This window comes from Homarus americanus, unplaced genomic scaffold, assembly GCF_018991925.1.
Source record: "Homarus americanus isolate GMGI-L3 unplaced genomic scaffold, GMGI_Hamer_2.0 scaffold58074, whole genome shotgun sequence".
NCBI lineage: Eukaryota > Metazoa > Arthropoda > Malacostraca > Decapoda > Nephropidae > Homarus > Homarus americanus.
The window spans coordinates 2,231,772-2,238,417 of NW_024729094.1; the positions used below are offsets into that span (position 1 = coordinate 2,231,772).

Here is a 6,646-nt window from a genome sequence, read left to right on the forward strand (position 1 = left end):
ACTAAACTGACGTGGGAGAATATAATTAACATTTCTGGAATTCTTATAAGATAGTGATTAGTTTGAATATAAACATGCTATAGTTTGCATTACACATACAAATTTTAGTTCTAACTAATTTTATTAACCCTTAGGCCCCGGGTGACGTTCCAGAACATCTGCCTATTTTTCCGCTTTTTTTTTTTTTTTTATAAAGTTTATTTGTTTCTCAATTTAACCCCGCAGGACCCTAACCCAGGGCTTGAGGGTTAAAAGGCTAAAAATTTTATCGTGCAAAATATATGACGTTTATCTTCAAATTATTCGCTGTCTTGCAAGGATTCTAGCAATGCAAATCATATTCTCCAAACTTTAGTCTGTGATATTATGCAAGATAAAAACTTGAAGCCTACTGTATAACCACCAAACCTTGGCTGGGAGGGGGGGAGGGAGGGAGAAAGGAAGGGGAGATGATCGTGACACGTTTGACAGTTGGCACCAAAGGTCTAGTGAAGTATTTATTTGTTTTATTTGTCCTTTAGATTGAGTTTTTGTTTTCTGTTTATAAAATGTCACAGAAGTGACCTGGGAAAATATAATTTACATTGCTGGAATTCTTATAAGATAGTGATTAATTTTAATATAATCATTCTATAGTTTGCACTAGACAAAAATTTTAGTAATCATTTAGTACATTATTTTGAGTACATGTACAGTACAGCTTTGCCCTAAGGACAGTGTAGCATGCCCAGAGAAACATTAGACACAAATTTTAAAATATGAGGCGCCAGATTGACTCGCACAAAATAGTAAAGATTTGCTTTAAATTAAAACATTGTCCTTAATTGTGGGTGTCGCTTTAAATCAATAATCTTAAATTGAATCGCCTTAAATCGATGTTCTACTGTAGTCGAAATCGCAAACCTGCGAATAACAAGAGTTTACCGTATTAAGAATATTGTATTTAAAATTTCTGTAGGAAATTAATGTTTAAGATATACAGTATATAATGTTCTTACACTGAAGGTGAAGAGGATTCCTTGAATTAAAAGCAAAACACATGAGGTAAGAAGATGCTCTATCACGGAATCCAGTCAACAACAGAATGGTACTGTGGATAGTCACGCAACGAGTGTTGGCAAAGGTGCAAAATGTATCCAAACAAAAAATTACTGTATACCTTAGTGGAGTCTTTTTGCAGGTTATGTACTAGAAAACATTGTGAATTATAAAATTATGAATTATAGTTTAATTGATTTAATGAAAATACTTGTAATCAGTTTGGTTCCATAGGCCAAGAAATTCCCATAAACTCTTCCAAAACTGCTTTAATAAACACTAAGCATTGTACATAATACATAAAATAAAGGCTGTAATGCATAGATATTGTACAAAAAGTACTTCTATATTACATAAATAACTCTTCCTTCTCATAATTTTGCGTGAGTTACACCAACACGGAGACAGGCAAGTGCTGGGCTGGTTATGACCACACTATATAAACAAAGAACCAGGAATATAACACTACACAATAACAAAAATTGGGTTGAGTTTGGATTTTTTTGCAAAAATTTATGACTATGATAATGTTTTACTGTATTAACCCAGTACCAAGTGGACCTAAATAATATGGAAGTTATGGTGAAATTGCATAATGTTGCATTTATGAGGTCAGAGGCGTGCGCTCAGTTCGGGGAAGGAAGGGAGGGGATGCTCAGTCCACTTACTGTACTAATTTTAATTTTTCTTATTTTGTAGTTTTATATTATATTTCTCTATTTCTAAGTTACTTTGGAGCATTGAAGTGGTATTCATATTATATTTTTTTTATTTCCAAAGCAAATTAGAACAATGAAATTATATTTCTACAACTTTTATGGTTTGTTATTTAAACAAACAGTTTGGAAGTCAGCGCACGACATGAATTATGAATATTTGACTGCAAAGTTTAAAAAAAGAAATAGTTACAGTAGTAATAGAGGTTCAGTACCCACGGATTTGTATTTATCTAATTATCGAGATTCCACTGTACAAATTGTATAATATGATTAGAATGTGTTTTACTCGTTGCTGCACAGTACAGTATTTATATGATTAGTATGTGTTTCTGTGTGTCATTTCTGGTTAACTAACCAAATATAACCTAACTTGACTGGCTAAGAATTGAATCCTCCCCCCCCCTGCCCTCCTTTTATTACATTGATTTATATGGGAGAAGTTGCTTTGTTATTTGTATAATTGTTATACGTATTGACTTTTAAGAATGGGACCCACGCAAGTAACGAATGCCCACTGTATATTGTTTGAAGAAAAAAAATGTGGCTAAGTTCATTTCCATAAGAATTGCCAATAAAGAAGTGTAGGCTTCCCTTACACAACTTTAGCAAGAGTTGGTGTGGAACATGTTAATACTAGTATAATATGCTCATTTTACATAATGGAAAGGCAAGATTTGATCCAAGGAAAGCTAAAAGAACACTGACATGAGATTAAAAAAGGAATACACATGTGAAAAGATTTACTTGAAGTATAGTTAAGGATTACAAGATATTTTGGGGGAAATTCACATGGAAAGAACACAAGAAATGTGAAACTTCATTTTTCATATTAAAGTTTAAGTTACCTCAATATTTATTTGTGCTGTTCCTTATAGAGAATCAGTGTACTGTACTGAAGTTTTTAATGCAGTTTGTGTTTATATTTTGATTGTATTGTGTATTTCTGTGGTTATTTTCTTATTTTAAAGGATTATAATTATGAAGACGCTTTTGGAAGTAGATGGGCTATTGACCATTTTAATTGCCAAGAATTATTACTAATACTGTACAGCAGTGGGTTAATTTATTTGAAATACTGTACTGTATTATGGAAAGGAAGACTTACTTTAAAACCTTACATCCACCCATAGAAATACATTATTTTGATAACTGTGAGTGTTATTTATTTCTTAGTTTTAATGAACTCCAAGTTAAAGAGGCGTCCATTAGGTATAACGAATACTGTGTGTTCCCACTTATTAAGTCATTAACAATGGAACATTCAAAGATTTTTATTTGTTTGACTCTTAATTGTAAGTTCAAAGGCACATTATATTTCATATAACCAAAATATAGCTACATGAAGGACATGCACATTAATTTTCTTTTGGATTTGTTTTCCATATAGTGACTGAAATATGTAGTCAGAATATTTTATTATGTTAACATTACAGGCATGTATGTTAATTTTTTAGATTTGCAAATGGTCATAAAATGGCAAAAATTATCATGCTTTCACACATCTTTGTTTTTCATTTAGTACTGTATCATTCATGCCTGAAACTTTATTATGGAGATGAAAATGTTTCCAAGAAGTAGAAGTATTGATTAACAAGATCCAATTAATATGTCTTTGGGTGATGCAACAAATGTGGGTTTCTCTATACTCTGCTGTACTAAAACCCCTTGAATCCAGACTGACTCATCCTCAAGGTGATCCTGATACATCAGAAGTCTAGATTAGGTCAACATCTGCTTTTAAATCCAGCTAATTTACCCCAAATTCTGAAAAAAAAAGCTTATAATTCAAGGTATCACCAGATATATTGAGAGATAATACAGTAGTGAGGCATTGTAGGGGCAGTGTGTTATTGATTGAATGATACATATGCCACTGGGAGGGGGCCACAGTGTACCATGCAAAATATGCAAGTTATTGTTAGTCTGAGAACTTAGAGTGTGAATGAAAACCTGTCAAATTTATATTGTACAGTATATTGTACAATAAATTCAACAACGGAGAGAATTCCACATCATAAAGTCAGGGTCACACGAGCACTTTTATGAAGCAAGAATTTTGGAGCAAGAAAATATGATCAATTTCTTCAAAATGCTGTCACACGGGTGTTTCTTGCTCCAGTTTCTACAGCAAGAATAAAACAAGTGAACACCGCCATGCGAGTCGATGGGAGACAAGAAGTCAAGCTGAATGCAGACGACACACCAGCTATCCTTGGTAATATATACTGTATATACAAATAAATCACTGTAGGCGCGCATGATCCATGGATATGCTGATAACCAGAAGGAAACAAGAAAACACAAAGTTCCCAAGTGCTTTCGTGTAATTCACATCTTCAGGGGTGAGTACAGACTAAGGAGTAATTATTGACAAGCCTAATTTATACAGTAAAGGAGAGTGAGATCAAGTCCCAAGGGACAGCAGGTGTTACCATATTCAGGTTTCAAATCTTGTTAATCACAAAATTGTCCAATTTGTACATGCCATTACTCAAATTCATGTTGACAGATTCGTTTTGTTTAATGAGACTATATTCTACAATGTTCCTACTGACAATTGAATTACAAGATAGTATTGAGGAGGCATTATCCCATTGGATTCCTGGCCTGTATTAACACTATATTTATGTTGTGTAAGTCTAGTTATAAAATCCCGTGTGGCCTAAGTAGAACATACTGTATTACATTCCCTGAAGATGTGAATTACATGAAAGCATTTGGGAACTTCGTGTTTTCTTGTTTCCTATGTAGTTATCGATATATATATTGCAATGTAAATAGAAACAACGTTTACGGAATCAATTTTCCCCATAAGAAATAGATGAAATACGGGAATTACATTCCTGAGCCTCCCTTTTGCCCCATTACATATGCAGAAGTTCAATGGCATTTTTATAAAAAAATAGTATTTATATACAGTATATATATAAATAAACTAAATCATTTTGTACTGTACTCACTGATGGGCAGAGGTGGTAGAGTGAGTGTGTGGTGGGTAGTGGAGCGGAGGAGGAGGAGGGTGGCTCCTCCCAGTTTAAAGCCTCCATTTTCATAGCGAGGCTAATGGTCTTACGTTGCTTCTTCACAACACTTGATGGGCGCTTGGGAGCCATTTCGAATTGTTAGAGTACAGCATTAAGAGAAAAATCACTTAAACACGCACGAACACTGTGGAACCCAACCAAAGACTGACGCCACTTGGGAATGCTGTAATGTTCAGCAAGTGAGAGGTAGCGCGCCAAGACGAGAGAGGGTGATGAGCCGTAATAAGTCGTCCATGACGACGCTAAAAACGACGTTATATTGAGTCGTCGGGACGTTAACCGAATTCTTGGTATCTAAAGAGTAGCGACGTTATAACAAAACAACGTTATCTGGGGCAACGTTAAGCGCCCCTCTGACTGATCTTGTCAGCCCAAAGAAAAACTTTGTGTGGTCTACTGCTTGTCAGACTGCCTTTGACAAGATCCGTTCCCTACTAGTATCGGCACCGGTTCCCCGTGCTCCGAATTTTCAGTGTCCCGTCATTTTACAAGTGATGTTGTGGCTGGTGCAGATTAGTACAGGCAGATGATAGTGAAGTTTTACATCCACTATGCTAAATGTCTGTAAAGTTTAAATCTCATCAACGTAATTACTCTACTATAGAAAAGAAGCTGTAGCTCTGCGTATGACATTGGAAAAGTTTAATGTATACCTTGGCAGCACTAATCAGAAATTTATATATATATATATATATATATATATATATATATATATATATATATATATATATATTGTATATATATATATATATATATATATATATATATATATATATATATATATACAGGTAGTTCTGCTATAACGCGATAATTGTGTTCTTGTAAAATATCGTGTTATAGAAAATCGCGTAATAGAAATAACAGGGCTTATGGAGAAAATAGGGTTAGGTGCAGATTACTCGAAATCGAAAAAATTTAGTAGTTAGCCTAACACAAAGGATAGCACAGTCTAAATAAATGTTACATTCATATCTAATAATGAAATCATACAGTAAATGTAACACTTTACTTGATGGGGGAGAAGGGTGATTTTGAGGTTGATAAAATCGAGCTTCTCTTCAAGTGTTATATCCTTTCTTTTACGATCATCACCGGGAATTCTATCACCAGAACGCTTCTTGATAGTAAGCAAAAATCGCGTTATAGCAAACAAGCGTTCGCGTTATACAAATATCGTTCCTAATTCATAAACCGCGTTAGAGCAAATTCGCGTTATCAAAACACGCGTTATAGCAGAACTCACTGTATATATATATAAAGCTTCAAAATCATTAAGAATTGACAATATCAAACTTCCAGTAAAACTGCTCCAAAAACTTGGACAAATTTCTGGAAATTGATTGAAATAACATTCAGTTCAGAAATTGCTCATAAAAGTCCTCGTGTGACTGTAGCTTAAGGCAAGCAGCTAAGTCATTCAACACTGGCCCTCAACAGCAAATTATGTGTACTGTTTACTCCTCACTTGCATGGGTGTATTCCAGACTTATGTTACCACAAACCAAAACTGGACCCAGGGGTCTTTCATCCTTTATGGTCCACTTTTAGGTAAGATTTGGATTAGAAGGGTCCAAAATCAAGGGGGTTTAGTGTAGTTATTTAATCCTAATAAATTTATCACTGCAAGGTGGAACCAGAAAAATAAGAGAATACAAAGAAAATCATGTGTGTGCATGCATGCGCAAGTGAGCTGTTGTGTGCGTATGAATTGTATGTGTATGAGCTGTTGTGTGTATGTGTGTTCTTTCTCCTCACAAGGATAAGTAGTGTATTGTACTTAAAAGGGATTGAATGACCTTAGATGAACAGTTATTCATCTCATAATATCTTATTGGTTAGAAATAA

The 6,646-nt window shown here is 34.3% G+C and overlaps 1 protein-coding gene across 1 annotated transcript in view; it reads left to right on the top strand.

Annotated features, from left to right (window-relative positions):
• LOC121866308 (serine/threonine-protein phosphatase PP1-beta catalytic subunit) overlaps positions 1-5,493 on the top strand; it is a 100,565-nt gene extending 95,072 nt beyond the window's left edge. Inside the window, exon 8 of the mRNA XM_042365921.1 lies at positions 3,877-5,493. The gene's annotated coding sequence lies outside the window, so the exon portion shown is untranslated. The remainder of the gene's footprint in view (positions 1-3,876) is intronic.
• Positions 5,494-6,646: the final 1,153 nt, after the last annotated feature.